This window comes from Pipistrellus hanaki (genome assembly GCF_964339955.1).
Source record: "Pipistrellus hanaki genome assembly, chromosome: 8".
Classification (NCBI taxonomy): domain Eukaryota; kingdom Metazoa; phylum Chordata; class Mammalia; order Chiroptera; family Vespertilionidae; genus Pipistrellus; species Pipistrellus hanaki.
In genome coordinates, this window is record NC_140510.1 from 3,747,822 (window position 1) to 3,767,491 (window position 19,670).

Sequence of the window (19,670 nt, forward strand, 5' to 3'; positions counted from 1 at the left end):
AAGGAGAGTGACTTTGCCATAACCAACCTGCTTTTCTGCTTGGTGTAGTTTCTTGTTTCTACTCCTTTCTGCCTATATATCTTTCATTTTTATATAGCTCCTTGAAGCTCCTTTCTGTCTGCTATATTGGATGCTGTCAAAATCATGAATCATTGAGTAAAGTCAATAGATCTTTAAAGTTTATTCAGTTAAATTTTGTTTTTTAATAATAGCCTGGAGTATAATTCTTGCTTTCCCAAATCTTTGCTGTTGCTTTCAAGTTTATTATAATCTTTGTCTTCCTGTAATTGGGGAAAGACTATACTCTTGACAGCTGGGGAGTTGTAGAGTCCTAATATCTATAGTAATAAAAGCATAATATACTAATTAGACCAGACGTCCTTCCGGACATCCATCTGGAGGAAGCCGGGCTGTGAGGGAAGCCCGGGTCCTGGGGCCAGAGGGAAGGCGGTGCCAGCAGCCGGGGGAAGGAAGGCCTGCTCATGCATGAATTTCGTGCATCGGCCCTCTAGTTTATTTATAACAACCAGTGGTTTCCAAGCCTAATACAAACTAATGAAAAAATGGAAAGATTCCCTAAGTGATGTGTAATGTTAAACAATATACAGGAAATTGGATATTGTAAGTGTTAACAAATAAAAATGCAAATAAAAAATAATAATAAATAACAACATACAATGTCAGTACTTGCTATTTTGTTAAAAAAAAAAAAATCCAACAACAAAAAAATCAACATCCTTTCCCCCTTAGTGATTACAAAAGCAAAACATATTTGAAGTAAACAGACATCCTTAATACTACCATTTTATTTCTTAGCTATTTCTAAGAAATAAATATTTACAGTTGCTCATATTCATGCCTTACTAAAATTAGATTATAAGTATTTGTGATGTCATCATAAACATTTTGTAGTATATACTCGGTATTGTTTGCATGGTATTCTGTTGTATGAAGTGTTGTTAACCATTTGCTGGTGTTGGTCATTTAAGTTGCTTCCATTTTTTTTGATCATCAATGCTACCTCAGTGACAGGTTTGTCTACAAATCTTTTTCACATTTCTCAGACTATAGATTTAAAAAAAATATTATTTTATTGATTTTTTTCACAGAGAGGAAGGGAGAGGGATAGTTAGAAACATCGATGAGTCATCGATCAGCTGCCTCCTGCACACCCCCTACTGGGGATGTGCCTGCAACCAAGGTACATGCCCTTGACAGGAATCAAACCCGGGACCCTTCAGTCCGTAGGCCAATCAATGCTCTATCCACTGAGCCAAACCTATTTCGGCAGACTATAGATTTTTAGAAGGATTAAAGTCAAACGTAATTTTAAAGATTCTTTTAAACATTTTTTTTTTCAAGTACAGTTTACATTCAACATTATTTTATATTAGTTTCTGGTGTACAATATAGCGGTTAGATATATTCTTGTTTCATATTTCCAATTTACTTTCCAAAACTTAGAAGACAGTTTGCTTGGTTTGAGATTGTATTCTGAACTTCATATATAAATGGAATAACCCACTGTCCTCTTTTGTGCCTGATTAACCAATATCTGTGATAATCATTCAGGTTGTTGTATTTATCAGTAATTATTTTCTTTCTTTTTAAAAAAATTCTTTACAGGTTTGAATGTTTATTTAAAAAATATATTTTGCCGAAACCGGTTTGGCTCAGTGGTAGAGCGTCGGTCTGTGGACTGAAGGGTCCCAGGTTCGATTCTGGTCAAGGGCATGTACGTTGGTTGCGGACACAACCCCGGTAGGGGGTGTGCAAGAGGCAGCTGGTCGATGTTTCTCTCTCATCGATGTTTCTGGCTCTCTATCCCTCTCTCCTCCTCTCTGAAAAAATCAATAAAATATATTTAAAAAAAAATAAAAAAAATAAAAAATATATTTTATTGACTTTTTACAGAGAGGAAGAGAGAGGGACAGAGAGTTAGAAACATCGATGAGAGAGAATCATTGATCAGCTGCCTCCTGCACACCCTCTAGTGGGGATGTGCCCGCAGCCAAGGTACACGCCCCTGACCGGAATCCAACCCGGGACTTTTAATTTATTTATTTTTTATACATATACATTTTTTTTGTTTTTGTTTTTGTACAGAGAGGTAGGGAGAGAGATAGAGAGTTAGAAACGTCAATGAGAGAGAGTCATCGATCAGCTGCCTCTTGCACACCTTTTGCACACCTCCTACTGGGGATGTGCCGGCAACCAAGGTACATGCCCTTGACCGGGATCGATCCGGGGACCCTTCAGTCCCCAAGCCCACGCTCTATCCATTCAGCCAAACGGGTCCCGGCCACAGGGGAACTTTCTCAAACCCGGCGGAGTGCTCTGGAAGCCCCGAGGCTGCTCCCCGGGCGGAGCGCGGGCACCGCGGGCGCCGCCCGCCCGCCCAGGAGGCCCAGCCCCGCCGGACAAAGGGAGCGCGGAAGCGGCGGCGCCGGCCCGCCCCGCCTACGCACATGCGCAGTTGATCCGCACGGACCCCGCGGCTCAGGCGCGGTGACGCACGGCCGTACGCCGGTGCGTGGTGACGCCGGGCGTGCGCTCGGTGGCTAATGCGGGGAGATGGCGGCTGCTGCCGTGGAGGAGTGCGACTGAGAGGGGCGGAGGGAGCAGGCCGAGAGGAGAGACATTCCCAACGGTGAACACGAACGTGCGCTCGCCCTCCGCTAGGAGCTGTGCTCCGCGCCGAGGTGAGTGCGGCCGGCACTCGCCGGGCGGGCGGCGCTTGCCGCCATTTTCCAGCGCGGCCGTTGCGTGGGGCCGGAGGGCCTGGGGCCTGGCCGGCAGCGGGGAGAGCGGCGCCGGAGGGCTCTCGGAGGCAGGCTGGACCTCAGAGGGCACGGCTGGAGGCTCGAGGGGCCGGAGGAGGGCGGCCGGACCCGGGCTGCCGGGCCGGAGCGCCGGGCGCCGGGGGAGGCCGGTGAGCGGCCGCGGAGGGAAGCGCGTCGCCGCGGTGGGGGCGGGAGTGGAAGGGGTTGGGCCGGAGCTGAGCGGCGTGCGGTTCCAGGGCTGTTCGCGGGGTCACGGGAAGTTAATGCCTCGGTATTACCTGGCTTGTAATTAGTATTTGTAACAAGAATAGGCAACAGGCAGAAAGCCTGCTCAAGTAATGCTTCCTTGAAGAGCTCCGATGTTAAGTTGCCTTCTGGTAGCTAATATTCAGACTCTTAGAAAGTATTCTTTTTTTTTTTTTTTTTTTAAAGAGAGAAATTCTGTTAGTTGTGACCCTTGTGGTTAGTAGCCCATTGGGAGAAGGGGAGTGGATAGGGAATTCCGTAACTGGAAACGTGTAAATCAAATTAGAAAAATACGGATTATTTATACAAAGCCTGTTAAGAATATTTTGAAGTACTTACTGCACAGATGACATTAAGGTAACTAACTCTTCAGGAACTTGGGAAGACAGAATATGAACAACAAGCCTGTGTTAAAAGGACTGCCTCTTGGGAGCGCTGAGCCGACTGTTAGGTACACTATTAGTGCACGTTGTATTTTTTGCCTGTTAACGTGCAGGGGTCGATCTATTTAATGCAAATAAAACTTGGACTTGAAAAGAAACATGTTACTGTTCTCTTGATAGCTTTTCCCCTCTAATAATAATTATACTTAGCACCCAACTTTTATTACTAAACTTTCACACTTTTTAATTGATATCCTTTCCAAGAAGATAAAAATACTGGGTGGATTTGAGTTTGTGCTGAGGCTTAAAGTTACATATTTAGCCAGTTTTCTTGTAAAAGCTTATCTTTCCATACTCTTGGGAAGGATATTGGTAGAAAGTTGGTTTTACATCGCAGTGCTTTAGGAAAAAAATAAATCCTTATTTATGAAGTTGATGCTTAACTTGCATTGTTCGGTTGGTAAAAAATATTTAAAGGACAGATTTTGCAATCACAGTTTTAACTTAAGGCTTTGATTACACTTAAAATTTTTTTATTGATTTCAGAGAGAAAGTGAGGGGGAGAGAGAGAAACATCAATCATTGACCAGCTGCCTCCTGCATGCCCCCTACCGGGGCTTGAGCATGCAACCTGTGCCCGGACCAGAATCCAGCCATGACCTCCTGGTTCATAGGTTGTTGATGCTCAACCACTGAGCTCTGGCTGGTCCTTTAATTATACTTCAATAACCACTTTATGCGCTTTTTTGAACTCTTTGCTAAGTATAAGTCCATATACTTTTCTTTTTCACATTACTTTGGGAAAAACATGTAATCTGATTGTTGCTGAAATTTGAACTGTTCCATATTTCAGAATAAGAAAGTAAGGTTTCAGTAAACCTCTATAACAGCAAATGCATTTGCAAAGATATTAGTGAAAGTTATTCACTTATTTACATAATTCCTGGGAAGTTGCTTAGGAAAAGATTAAGACTTACCAGTGTTTTCAGATAAAACAGTATTGATTAGTTGGACTCTGCATATTAGAAAACTTCATTATGAAAACGCTTATTAGATATCAAAAAGATTACCAGTTGTTTACGTATTCCAGATTGGTTGTTTAAGATTCTAAATTGGTCCAGCAAGCATGGCTCACTGGTTGAGCATCCTATGAAACAGAAAATCACAGTTCGATTCTCGGTGGGGCTGGGTTGTGAGCTCAATCCCTAGTGTGGAGTATGGAAAGACAGTTGATCAATGATTTTCTCTAATCATTGGTGGTTTTATCTTTCTCTCCCTCCCTCTCTGAAATGAATTTAAAAATGTATTTTAATCTTCACCCCAGAATTATTTCCCTTTTGATTTTAGAGAGAGGGAAAGACAGAAACATCCATTTGAGAGAAACATATTGGTTGGTTGCCTCCTACACGTACCCTGACCAGGGTCTGGGCTAGGGAGGAGCCTGCATTTGAGGTATGTGCCTGAATTGAACCCAGGACCCTTTGGCTCACATGCCAATGATCTATCCACAGAGCCAAACCTGCTAGGGCAAAATATATTAAAAAAAAAAAAAAAAGATTTTAAATTGACCTAATTTTCTGCCAAACATTTCTCCTGGATTTTAAAAAAAATATATTTTTATTGATTTCAGAGAGGAAGGGAGAGGGAGAAAGAGAGAGAGACATCAATGATGAGAGACAATCACTGACCTCCAGAGGCCCCTCCTGGGAACTGAGCCCACAACCCAAGCTTGTGCCCTTGACTGGAATCGAACCCAGGACCCTTCAATCCACAGGCTGACACTCTATCCACTGAGCCAAACTGGCTAGGGCCATTACTCTTAGATTTTATTTGTGTTGAAACTTTTGCTTATAAGAGATGTTAATCACCTCCCCCCCCCCAAAAAAAAAAAATGGTGCAAGTTTTTCTGTTGCTGTAATGTGTTGTGTGACAAGTTAGTCAGCTGATCATAGTTCTTACTATTTAAAAGTTTTTTGTCTTTGGCAGATCTACTGGTTCAAAATTTTGTTAGTTGAACACAATTTCTCTTTGGTAACATTTCTCTCCCCATTGCAAAGCATTTACACTAGTCCTAGACACAGAAGCTTTTAAATACCGGTATATTGGAAAATCTTACTTACATTACTCTCATCTTTTCTCGCCCTTGAACATTTTGGTGTTTTCTGGTAGAGTGACTAATTTCATAATGTTTTTATTGTACCTTATATTAATAATTTGAGTGCCTATAAATTCTCAGGGCTGAGTAGCATTGGAAAGGGCATGGGTTTCATCAGGAGACACAGGTAGGATTGAATGCCAGTTTCACCACTAACTAGCTTTCTTCTACTAGATCAGTTAATTATACTTCAGTTTCCTTTAAAAAATATATATATATTTTATTGATTTTTTTTCAAGAGAGGAAAGGAGAGGGATAGAGAGCCAGAAACATCGATGAGAGAAAAACATCGATCAGCTGCCTCTCACTGGGGATGTGCCCACAACCAAGGTACATGCCCCTGACCAGAATTGAACCCGGGACCTTTCAGTCTATAGGCTGATGCTCTATCCACTGAGCCAAACCGGTTTTGGTGTCAGTTTCCTTTTATATGAAAATGTTAATTATAATATCTCAAAAGTGAAGGGAAGCTGAAACCGGTTTGGCTCAGTGGTAGAGCGTCGGTCTGCGGACTGAAAGGTCCCAGGTTTGATTCCCATCAAGGGCATGTACATTGGTTGCGGGCACATCCCCGGTAGGGGGTGAGCAAGAGGCAGCTGGTTGATATTTCTCTCTCACCGATGTTTCTAGCTCTCTATCTCTCTCCCTTCCTCTCTGTAAAAAATCAATAAAATATATTTTTAAAAAAAAGTGAAGGGAAGTGTCTAACCTAGTGAGCAGTCAGTGAATTTTGGTATTTTTCTGTTAGTGATTTCAATTAGTGACATTTTCAGTTTAATCCTATATAATAAAAGCCTAATATGCAAATTGTTTGACTGGGAGTTCGACTGCTCACTATGACCTACTGCTCACTATGACCTACGATGACCACCACTGCCGGTCTCAAGGGGCCCTAAGGAGAGCGGGACTGCAGCGGGATGGTGGAGCAGGTGAGGGGGCGGTGTCAGGGTGGGGTGCCAGTTGGGGCTGCAGGGCTGGGAGGCTAGGGGCTTGAGCCGGGGTTGTGAGCCTGGGGGTATGAGCTAAGGCCCTATCCACTAAGGCCACCCCAAGGAACCCTACCCATGCATGAATTCATGTACGAAGCCTCTAGTTGTGATAGAATTGACATAACATTATATTAGTTTTTGGTGTATAACATGATGGTGTTTTATTTTTTGTTTTTTGCTTTTTCATATACACTTGAAGTATTGATTTTTTTTTTTTTTTTTTTTTAAACAGAGAGGAAGGGAGAAGGATAGTTAGAAACATCATTGAGAGAGAAACATTGATCAGCTGTCTCCTGCACACCCCCTACTGGGGATGTGCCTGCAACCAAGGTACATGCCTGGAATTGAACCTGGGACTCTTCAGTCTCCAGGCCGATGATCTATCCACTGAGCCAAACCAGCCAGTGCTAAAATTTTAATTTTTTTAAAATTAATTTCATAGGAAGGGAGAAGAGGAGAGAAATAGGAACATATGATGAGAGAATAATTGATTTGCTGCCTCCTGCACACTTCAGACTAGGGATTGAGCCCAAAACCTAGGCCTGTGCTCTGACTAGGAATTTGTTGGAGTAAGTTCCTCCTTGACCCTGCTCGCTGCGACAATTGTTGGAGTAAGTTTTTCCTTGATCCTTCTTGCAGCAGCAGCTGTGGGAGTACTTACTCCATCCTGCCAGACTATGCTAACTGTGGGGTACACAGGTCCTCCTCTGCCGGGAACTGGACCTTCATGAATGTTGGGCCTTAGAGGAGATATGAGAAGGCGTTTCTCATATTGTAATCAAGTTTCTCTCCTTATAGGAGAGAAACTTGATTGCAATCCAAGTGGCCATTGCTACTTGGAGCTGTCTTGGTAACACAATAGCAAGCATAAGAGCTGCCCGCAACCAACGCACATGCCCCAGACTGGAATCGAACCTGGGACCCTTGAGGCTGCAGGCCGACTCTCCATCTATTGGGCCAAACCGGCTAGGGCTAATGTGTCTTTAACTGGTTTTGAAGTGTGTGATGATGTGTCATCATGAAGCAGAATTACTTTGCTATGTCTTTTGGCCCATTCTGGTCATTTTATGATCAAAGCATGGTTCAAATTGATTATTTGTTGTCAGTAGTGATCAGTATTAACAGTTTCATCTGGCTTTAGAAGCTCATAATACATCTTATTGATCTCACCAAACGCAGAGCATTGTCTTCTTTCCAAAGCAATTTGGCCTTGCAGTCGATGTTGATGGTTGACCTGGATCAACCCATGATTTTGTGCATTTGGGATTCTCAAAATAAATCCACTTTTCATTGCCAGTCACAACTCGATGTTAAAAAGACTTTCTTTTGTGCTTTTGAAACTATAATACATTTTACTGATGACTTTGGTTTTCCATTTCTCTTTCATTCAGTTGATGTGGCACCCTTTTTCCTTTCTTTAAAATCTTTTCCATTGCTTGTAAATGATCGGAAATTGTTTGCTGAGCAAGGCTTGATCTTTCTGCAAGTTCTTTTTGAGTTTGACACACATCTTCATCCAATAATGCTTGTAATTGTTGGTCTTCAAACTTTTTTATTTGACCTGTACGTTCTTTAAAGAGTCTTGCACATCAAAATCATCACTTTTAAAGTGTTTAAACCAGTGTTCACAAGTATCTTGAGATGGAGCATGTTCACCGTAAGCTTCCTGAAGTAAATAACTTTCAGCAGCACTTTCCTTCAAAATAAAGTGATGAATTAAAACTTCCTGCAAATGCTTTTTTTTTTTTTTGGCATGAAATTCAACATTTTTAAGCATAAAAATATGTTAAAACCCTCAGAAAATTTGACATATGAAGTTTTGAAGCTTGCTGTCAATACAACAAAATAGCATACAAAACAAATCACACGTATATATATATCAACATATGTGTAACTCTATCTATTGAAAAGAATCTGCATTATTAATCAGTATATCTGGTGTACAAAACAGCTGAGCACCTAGGAGCCATAGGAGCCATCCTTACATGAAAGCAGCCTTGCCTTACCTGGTTAGTAGCACATCTTTATACCAACTTAGGCAAAAGAGTGACATCAATCTTGGGGATATAGAAGGGCACACTTCTTGCATTGCATACAGTACAGTCGCTGTGTTCTTGCTCAGATTGGCCTTGAACATCCTGATTAGGGTTCCCTCACTCAAATTGGCCTTGAACATCTGGTGTACTCTGGACAGGTTCCCTACAGAATCAAACTGTGACTTTTTGGTTCATGGGTTGATGCTCAACCACTGAACTGCTGGGCTGTCTTAAGGATTTAAACAATGCTATCTTAATATTTTATGATATGGAAGCTTGAAAGAGAATGAAATTTAATCATTGATTAAACCTTCCAAAACAGAAAACACCAGACCCAGATGGGTTCATTGGTGAATGCTACTAGACAGTTTAGAAAGAGGTTATACCAATTCTCTCGTCTCTTCCGGAAAGTATAAGAAATACTTTCCAGCTTATTCTTGAGGCAGCATTAGCTAATACCAAAACCATACAAAGACATTATAGGAGGAAAACTATAGATCAATGTCTCTGGAACTCAGATCTTCAATAAAATATTAGCAAATCTAATGAAACTGAATAAAAAGAATTATGCACATGACCAAGTGGGATTTGTTTCAGGTGTGCAAAGCTGGTTCCTTAAATTGGTGAAATCCATCATATTAACAGGCTGAAGAAGAAAAATCATGATTATATCAATGAATACAAAAGAACATTTGACAGAATTCAATACCCATTCATGTTAAAAATGCTCAGCAAACTAGACATAGAAGGAAACCTCCTCTAGTTGATTTAGAAAACCTGTAAACCCATCACAGGTAATATATACTTAATAGTGAGAAACTAGATGCTTAACATCAGGGACAAGTTAGAGATGGCTACACTCACCACTCCTTTTCAGCATTGTCTGGAAGTTCTAGCTAATGCAATAAGACAAGAAAAGGGCATATAAAAGGTATACCCATTGGGAAGGAAGAACTAACATTGTCTTTGTTCACAGAAATGTATGTAGAAAATATAAAGAATCAAAAGTCTTTGTAGAAAATCTAAAGAATATAAAAATCTCTAATAAGAGATTATAATTATAGCAAGGCTTCAGGATGCAAGATAAATATACAAAAGCCAGTTGGGTTTTTTATATGTATAACCACAATGAACAGTTGGAATTTGGAACTAAAAACAGTGCCATCTAGGCGTGGCCAGTGTGGGTCAGTGGTTTTGTATTTACCCTATGAACCAGGAGGTCATGGTTTGATTCCTCTTGGGGCACATGCTCAATCCCCAGTGTGGGTCATGTGGGAGGCGATGATTTTCTCTCATCATTGATGTTTTTATCTCTCCCTCTTCCTATTTTTTAAAAAATATTTATCTTATTGATTTTGTACAGAGAGAAAGGGAGAGAGATAGTTAGAAACATCGATGAGAGAGAGTCATCGATCAGCTGCCTCTTGCACATCCCCCACTGGGGATATGCCCGCAACCAAGGTACATGCCCTTGACCGGAATCAAACCCGGGACCCTTCAGTCCCCAAGCCGACGCTCTATCCATTGAGCCAAACCGGTTTTGGCTCTCCTATTTCTGAAATCAATAAAAATATATTAAAAAACAAAAGTAAAAAATCAGTGCCTTCTACATTCACAACAGCATTGGTACTTTAATCCCCTCAAAATGTACAAGATGTACATGAGGAAAACTATAAAACTTTGATGAAAAATCAAAGAAGATCTAAGTAAATGGGACAGTCCTTATTGAACATGGATATAAAGATTCATGATATTGAGTTCTTTTCAACTTTGTAGATTTAACATGATCCCAGGTTATTATATGTGTATTGATAAGCAAAATTGCTAATACATCTTGTCTCTACATATGTAAATACATATACACATGCATGTTTTTAGCTATTTGAGAGTAGTTGCAAACCTCATGATACATAATGCTTCAGTATACAATATTAGTATGCAGCATCACATCAAAGAAAATTAGCTATAATTCCTTAATATTATGTAATAATTGATCCATATTCAAAGGTTCAATGTTTTATTCTGGTTATCTCTTTCGGTCCTAACTTGAGCTGTTTTCATGATTTTTAAAAAATTTTTTATTTTTCATACATATGCTTTTTTTTTTTTAAAGACTTGCTCACATATCTCAGTTGCAAATAAAGCCTGTATTTGCAGCAAACCTGATGTAGGGCTAATTGAAACCATCACTTCCCTTGTCCAAGAGTCTTGAGGCATGCCTCTGATGGTGGTTCTGGAGAATGGACTGCATCTCTTTGTGCGTCTAAGGGCTGTCTTCCCATCTCAAAGTGTTATTTTGTACTAGAAGCCGGTGCATAAAATTCATGCACTGGGGGGTTGGGGAGGTGGGAGGGAGGAAGGTCCCTCATCCTGGCCTGCAACCTCTTGCAGTCCAGGAGCCCTCAGGGGATGTCTGACTGATGGCTTAGGCTCACTCCCCAGGGACATCCATCAGTGCCTCCACCACTGCTGCCACTGTGCTCACCAGCTGTGAGCTTGGCTTCTGGCTGACCGGTGCTCCACTTGTGGGAGTGCACTGACCACCAGGGGGCAGCTTCTTCATTGAATGTCTGTTCTGCTGTTTGGCTGATTTCCATATTAGCCTTTTATTATATAGGAGGATTTAAGGTAGACTATCCTAAACATATCTTTTCAAATATGGTGAAACTTATATTTCATTCTTTGTGATACAGAAACAAAAATTATAGTTCTGAGTTAATACTTTTTTTTTTCTGTATGGTTATTTATTCCTTTGAGATTAATATGTATCTTGGAGGAGATACTTTGAAACTATGTAAACATACTATACTCAAACTTAAAAAAATCTTTATTGTTTAAAGTATTACACATGTTCCCTTTTTTCTCCCATTAACCCCTTATTGCCTGCCTCCACCCCCATCCCAACCCCAACCTTCACCACCCTATTGTCTGTGTCCATGAGTTATTCATATATGCATATGAGTTCTTTGGTTAATCACTTCTCACCCTCCACCCTCCCATGCCTTCCCTCTGAGATTCCGCACTATGTTCCATGCTTCTGTGTCTTTGGGTCTAGTTTGTTCCTCGGTTTATTTTGTTCATTAGATTCCATCTATGAGTAAGATTATGCGATACTTGTCTTTCTCTTGACTGACTTATTTCAATCAGCATGATGCTCTTTAGGGTCGCTCCATGCTGTCTCAATGGGTAAGAGATTCTTCTGTTTTACTGCTGCATAGTATTCCCTGGTGTAAATGTACCACAGCTTCTTTATCCACTCATCTGCTGATGGGCACTTGGGCTGTTTCCAGATCTTAGGTATTGTAAATTGTACTGCTTTGAACATAGGGGTGCATATATCCTTTCTGATTGTGTTTCATTTCTCTTAGGATATATTCATAGGAGTGGTATCACTGGGTCAAATGGCAGTTTCATATTTAATTTTTTGAGGAAACTCCATACTGTTTTCCATAGTGGCTGCACCAGTCTGCATTCCCACCAGCAGTGCATGAAGGTTCCTTTTACTCCACATCCTTGTCAACACTTGTCATGTGTTGATTTGTTGATGGTAGCCATTCTGACAGATGTGAGGTGATACCTCATTGTCCTTTTAATTTGCATTTCTGATGATCATTGACTTTGAGCATTTTTTTCATTTGTCTCTTGGCCATCTATATGTCCACTTTGGAGAAGTGTCTGTTTATGTTCTTTGCCCATTTAAATTGGATTAAGTGGATTGTCTGTCTTCCTTTTAAGTTCTATGTATTCCTTATATATTTTGGATATTAACCCTTTTTCAGATGTATCATTGCCAAATATGTTCTGCTGTACAGTGGGCTCCATTTTCACTTTGTTGATGGTTTCTTTGGCTGTGTAGAAGTTTTTTACTTTACTTTTGTTATTTTTAAAAAACTATATTTTTATTGATTTCAGAGAGGAAGGGAGAGGGAGAGAGAAACATCAATGATGAGAGAGAATCATTGATCGACTGCCTCCTGAATGCCTCTTATTGGGGAGGTGCATGCTCCTGGTTCATAGGTTGATGTTGAACCACTGAGCCATGCTGGCTGGGCCCAAGCTTTTTATTTTGATATAGGATTTTTTGTTTTAAAAAAATCCCATTTAAAAAAATATATATTTTATTGATTTTTTACAGAGAGGGATAGAGAGTTAGAAACATTGATGAGAATCATCAATCAGCTGCCTCTTGCACACCCCTCCTGGGGATGTGCCCGCAATCAAGGTACATGCCCTTGACCGGAATCGAACCTGGGACCTTTCAGTCCGCAGGCCGACGCTCTATCCCACATGTGTCAAACACAAGGCCCGCGGGCCAAATCCAGCCCGCCAGGCCTTGCAATGTGGCCCGCACCGCGCTGTCATCACTGCACTCCGCTGTCAGTTTATGACATTGTCAGTTTATGACTGTTCAGTAAACCATTCGGCCCGCGATTTAGGCTGGATTTTAGATTTTGGCCCCTTCTCTGATTGAGTTCGACACCCCTACTCTATCCACTGAGCCAAACCTGGTTTTGGCATAAAATTCCATTTTTTTTGAAATGGGATTATTACAGGAGTCCCTGTAGCATTTTTTGCATTTCTGGTTTGCTGGTGACAAACTCCTTTAGCCTTTTTTTGTCTGGATGCTCTGTATTTCACTTTCTATTTGAATTATAACCTTGCCTTATATAGTAAACTTGGTTTCTGATCCTTTCTTTTCGTCACCTTAAATACATCATGCCATTTCCCTTGTAGCCTGTAGAGTTTCTGATGAAAAATCAGCTGATAGCCTTATGGGAGCTCCTTTGTAGGTAACAGGTTGCTTTTCTCTTGCTGCCTTTAATATTCTTGGTCTATGATTTTTGGCATTTTAATTATGATGTGTCTGGGTATGAGCCTATTTGGGTTCTTCTTGCTTGGGACTCCGTGCCTCCTGAACTTGTGTGATTTTTTTCTTTCGTCAGGTTAGGGAAGTTCTCAGCCATTATTCAAACAGGTTCTGATCCCTTACTTTCTTCTCCTCCTGGCACTCCTGTGATGAGAGTATTGTTAGGTTTCATGCTGTCCCACAGTTCCCTAAGCCAGTGGTTGGCAAACCACAGCTCACAAGCCACATGCAGCTCTTTGGCCCCTTGAGTGTGGCTCAGTGTTAGAACCACTTCTTCAAAATAGACTCGCCCAGGCCGAAAACCAACTTCTGTGCGTGGGCCACAAAGTTTCAGTAGCACTGCATGTGCGTACCCGTACGTGATATTTTGTAGAAGAGTCACACTTAAGGGGTCAAAGGGCCACATGTGGCTCGAGAGCCATGGTTTGCCGACTGCTTCCTTAAGCTGTCCTGTTTTTTAATTGTTTTTTCTTTTCTTTTTTTTTCTCTTCCACCATTTACCATAAAAAAAATTTCTTTATTGATTAAGGTATCACATATTTGTTCTCAACCCCATTCCAATCCCCCACCCCTGTTTTTTCTTTTTGATTTTCTGATTGTGTGATTTTTCCCTACCCTGTATTCTAATTCACTGATCTTTTCCTTGGCTTCTCCTAATCTGCTGTGTATTCCAGTGTATTCTTTATCATTGCTGTGCCATTCTTCATAGTTATTGTATCCTCATTCTGTTGAGCATCTTTGCCATCAGTATTTTGAATTCTATGTCTGATAAACTTCATACCTCTTGTTCTTTTATTTTTCTTGTCTCCCCATTTTTGCTGCATCTTTGGGTTTGTGTTGGCGTATTAGGTAGATCTGCTACGAGCCCCAATCTCTAGTGAAGGTCAGTGTCAGACGCTATTTGTGACTGGTCTTGAGTACCCTGTTTGGGGCTATCAGTAATCCACAGTTTGTGACTCCCTCTGCTGGGGCTGGGTGCCTTTGAAAGGACCAAGATATGCCCCAGGGTCTGCTTTTTCTAGCCCTGTGTCCTGGATTAGATCAGGCAAAAACTACAAGCCTCCAGAGATCAGCCTCTGCCTTCAGTGACACTTAGTTTTGATTAGTCTCAGGCTATCAGCCACAAGGTAGGGGGAGAGGTCTTCCAACAGGGTGGTCTCCCAACCCCCCAGACAAAAACTGCCTGGATAGCAGAGGTTCACTGGAGAAAGATGTCCTCTCCAGCATGAGGGAATGACCCAGCACAGGAAACCGGGTGGCTGCCCTCCGATCTCCAATCCCAGAGCCCCCAACCCTGGCTTCTGCTCACAGCTCCAGTCCACTCTTCTCTCTCACTGCTGGAGACCAAAGTGAGTGGCTGCACACGAAATTTGTGCATTGGCCCTTAAAGAGGTGCCTGCATTTTCAGATCTCTGGCAGACAGCAATCCTGCTGCTTTTCACAGCCAGGTGTTAAGTGGACTTCTTTCTCAGTTCTGGTGCTCTGGGCTGGGAAGCCCAGTGTGGGGTTTAGACCCCAGAGCTCTCGGTGGAAACCCTCCGCCACTAGTTGAGATATCCCTCCAAAACTTCAGCTGCTGCCAAAACCAGTTTGGCTCAGTGGTAGAGCTTCCGTTTGCGGACTGAAAGGTCCCGGGTTCGATTCCGGTCAAGGGCATGTACCTTGGTTGCGGGTACATCCCCTGTAGGGGGTGTGCAAGAGGCAGCTGATCGATGTCTCTCTTGCATTGATGTTTCTAACTCTCTATCTTTCTCTCTTCCTCTCTGTAAAAAATCAATAAAATATATTTAAAACAAACAAACAAAACAAAAACAACATTTCAGCTGCTGTCAGTGGGAGCCCAGCCAGCCTCTTCACACTTCCATACTTATTACTATGGGGTCTCCACTTTCCATCCTTAGTTATCAGGATTCTCTCCAGCTAGTCTTCAGTTGAATTTTTAATGGCTTTTCTGTATTTTATTTTTAAAGTATATTTTATTGACTTTTTTACAGAGAGGAAGGGAGAGAGCTAGAAACATTGATGAAAGAGAAACATCGATCAGCTGCCTCCTGCACACCCCCTACTGGAGATGTGCCCGCAACCAAGGTACATGCCCTTGACCGGAATCGAACCTGGGACCCTTCAGTCCTCAGGACAACGCTCTATCCACTGAGCCAAACCAGTTTTGGCGTTTTCTGTATTTTAATTGTATTTCCAGTTTGGTCCTGGGAGAGTGTCAGTGTATCTTCCATTTACTCTGCCTCCATTTTGGAATCCCTCTTCTCAAATATTTTACTCATTAATTTTAGCATTCATTGTCTGCAGCAAGCGTTGCAGGGTGTTCCACTGGTGATTTTCTGTTAGCATATGTTTTAACATAAATCTATTACAATTTTCATATGTACCAGGCTGTATACCAATTATTAGGAATATACTAGTAGAGCTTCAAGACATTCAGTCCTTGCTTCCAAGGAATTTCTGTTCAGACAGACAGACAGACAGATATGTAATTTTTACCATTGCAGTATATGCTTTCCTAGGATTATATATAGTATACTTTGGGAGTACAGAGACTGCTGAATATATGGAGTAAAGTTAAGCATAAGTTTACAAAATTATTTGAGAACATTGGTATAGGAATATACCAAAAGTTTTGAAAGTACATTTATGTGCTGCTTAATGTTGGGGGTAGGTCTGAGAAATGCGTCATTAAATGATTTCACTATTTTGTGAAATCACAGAGTGCACTTACCCAACCTAGATGGCGTAGCTAGTACACACCTAGGCCTATGGCTCCTAGGCTACAAACTTTCACACATGTTACTGCAAAAACAATACGAGGTTAAATTAAGCACAGATAAAATGGTGCATTCAAGTGACACTGTATAAACAAGATATATGAGGTCGTCTCTGGAATAACACAGCATGCTATTTTACAGCAAGCTTTTAAAAAATAAGTACATTCTAACAGTAAAAAGTATAGTATAGGAAACCAGTAATGTTGTTATATATTACTAGCGGCCTGGTGCATGAAAATTCATGCACTGGAGGTGGGTGTCCCTCAGCCCAGCCTGTCCCCTCTCACAGTCCAGGAGCCCTGAGAGGTGGGAGGTGACCCGGTGATCAGTGAAAGGCGATGTCCCATCACACCTCTGCTGCTGCCACTGCTGGCAGTGGAAGCCTTGGCCATCCCTGGTTATCTGAGTCTCAGGCCGGCCCAAGATAGCTGGGCAGCTGCCATCTGAGGCTTGCCTGCACCTTGGGCTGGCCCTGCGTGGCTGGGGGGCTAGGGGGCTGAGGCGACTGGGGGACTCTGAAGGCAGGCATGCAGAGCAGCTGTGTGCCTGCCACCTTGGCGGGGCTAAGGGGACTGGGTGCCACCATCTTGTGGTTGTGGGCACTGCCATCTTTCAGCATGGGGCAGTCAGTTAGCATATTCCCATCTTACTGGCTGTGGGAGCTGCCATCTTTGAGGGCGGGACATTCAATTAGCATATTTCCTTATTGGTTGTGGGAGCTGCCATCTTTGCAATGGTGTGAGAGTCAATTAGCATATTCCTTCTTTATTAGATAAGATTGCCAAGTATGTAATGCACATAAATACACCGTACTTTTATATAACTGGCATTGCATTTGGTTTGTATACACCAGCAGGACCACAGACTGGTGAATAATACGTTGTGCTATGATATTATGATGGCTATTGTGTCACTAGGTGATAGGAATTTTCCAGCTCCATTGTAATCTTGTGGGGGTCACCATCTTTTATGTGGTCCATCATTTATTAAAATGCTCTGCGGCACATGACTATGTTTGGCAAAGCTAGAGATTTTAGAATGTTCAAAACTAAAAACTCCACTCTTCTCTATAAAAGTTATTTATATCTATTGTCGACCACTTGGAAAACCGCAAGGTATAAAGAAAATGGCAAGATTTTGCCATAGTTCCATACTGTTACCTTTTTATATGTTGTTTACCATTTTTATTTATTTTTATTTTATTTTTTTTACTTTCACATTAAAGAACAGAGTTCTTTTAAAATCATTGTAATTTTTGCCCTTCCCAGTTTGGCTAAGTGGATAGAGCATCAGTCAAAAGTCCCGGGTTCAATTCTGGTCAAGGGCACATGCCTGGATTGCAGCCTTGATCCTTAGCATGGAGCATGCAGGAGGCAGCCGATCAATGATTGTCTCTCATCATTGATGTTTCTATCTTTCTCTCCCCCTGTCTCTTCCTCTCTGAAATCAATAAAAATATATTTTAAAATAATTGTAATTTTTAAAATGATTTTCCCACATAACTTTAGAGAACGTAAATTTTTTTTGCTTAAAATATTTCAAACGCATGTTAATGATTGTATAAAAGTTCATGTTATAAAATGGGTCATATTAATTTAGTCTTTTTTCTCTGCTTGCCTGTGCCTTTGAGCTGAATTTTTTGCAAGACAGAATTTAAACTATATATATATGTGTGTGTGTGTGTGTGTGTGTGTATATATATATATATATATATATAGTATATAAAAATATTCTTATTTCAGACAGGAAGAGAGAGGAAGAAAGAAATATCAGTGATGTGAGAGAAGCATTGTCGGCTGCCTCCTGCATGGTCCTACTGGGGATGGAGCATGCAACCTGGGCATGTGCCCTTGACTGGAATCAAACATGGGACCTTTTGGTCCTCATGCCAATGATCTGTCCACTGAGTCAAATCATTAGGGCAAGATAGGATATTTTAATTGTCCACATGGATCTTTATTAAATCATAGAATGTAACATGCTTTAAAAATAGCAGATTTCTTGATTGTAAAATACAGGATTATAAGTCATAAGCATTTTGTGCTTTACAAATTTTAAGTATTGAATGATGTTGCTAGCCCATAATCCTGCTCTTTTAATTTTAAGATTGAGCTAATATCCAGAGGTGTTAGAATTGCTTCAAGGTGAGAAAGGAAGTTGCCCAAGCCTTACACAGAGTTCTAGCTTCCCTAGTTCATTGCTCTTTGCACTCTGTTGATATTGTACTCCATCACCCAAGGTTTAGATATTCTGTGGAGGAGTTATGAATAATATTAGAGTGGTACAACTTTTTTATATATCTTGAATTTGCTTCTTAGATGTGACTTGAGGTAGGGTTTCTGCAGTTGAAGGAAATTTCAAAAGAGAGTGAAAATATCCTTGCATTGTATGTACCATCCAATTCTGTTATTTTTTCTTGTGACTAGTTAGTCCTGTTCCTTGTTACTCATGCTAGTTATGCTTTCCAAAGTTACTGTAAACACTGAACTAGCAAATATTGACCTGTTGCTCTAGGGCAGGGGTCAGGAACGTCTGGCCTGCATAAGGCCCACAAAATCATTGGTCTGGCATTAGGGGTGAGTTAATTAAATGTTTGATTAAATATAGCAGGCTAATATTTAAGTTGATAATTTTTTTAAGAGTTTTTTTTTTTTTTTTAATATATTTTATTGATTTTGTACAGAGAGGAAGAGAGAGAGATAGTTAGAAACATCGATGAGAGAGAGTCATCGATCTGCTGCCTCCTGCACACCCCCTACTGGGGATATGCCTGCAAGCAAGGTACATGCCCTTGACCGGAATCGAACCTGGGACCTTTTGGTCCCCAAGCCAACGCTCTATCCATTGAGCCAAACCGGTTTCGGCTAAGTTGATAATTTTGTATGACCCACAGATGATGTTATAAATATCCAAATGGCCCTTGGCAGAAAAAAAGGTTCCTTACCCCTGCTTTAGGGGAAATGCAGGGTTAGATTCCTGGGAGCCAATCAAAACATAAGCTTGTTTTATGTGTGCTTCTTTTTAAAGATACCTTACTTATTGTACATTATTGATTCGTTACAGCTCAAGCCTGAACCAGTGCCTCAACCAAGCCTTGTTCAACCATATTTTTTATCCTTAAGGCGTATCACAAACTTCTTGTACTTAGAACACTAGACAGCGCTTAAGCACAACTTTTGGGTGCCATTTTAAGCAGCAAAATAATAAAAATAACAAATTTGTTAAAAACACGATATTCAGTAAATTGCAAAAGAACACTTGCTTACAGTATGAGAGTAGAAACAAGAAGGCAGACCACCACCTGGTTAGTGCTTAGCTAGAAGGGGGATTCAGATTTTTGCTGCTCTGTGCATGTCTATAAATAACCACCAAAGACTGCAAGTATTGACTGTGGGGCTGCAGATAAATTTCAAATTTTAGGAGGCAAATTT

General features: G+C 41.1%; 1 protein-coding gene across 4 annotated transcripts in view; it reads left to right on the plus strand.

Annotated features, from left to right (window-relative positions):
- The first annotated feature begins 2,519 nt into the window (after window positions 1-2,519).
- The window catches only part of WDR33 (WD repeat domain 33), a 107,137-nt gene continuing 89,986 nt past the window's right edge, over window positions 2,520-19,670 (plus strand). For 2 of the 4 annotated variants that reach the window (XM_084891993.1, XM_084891995.1), the window contains exon 1: window positions 2,520-2,702. The gene's annotated coding sequence lies outside the window, so the exon portion shown is untranslated. The remainder of the gene's footprint in view (window positions 2,703-19,670) is intronic. The other 2 variants (XM_084891994.1, XM_084891996.1) reach the window with 2 other exon arrangements.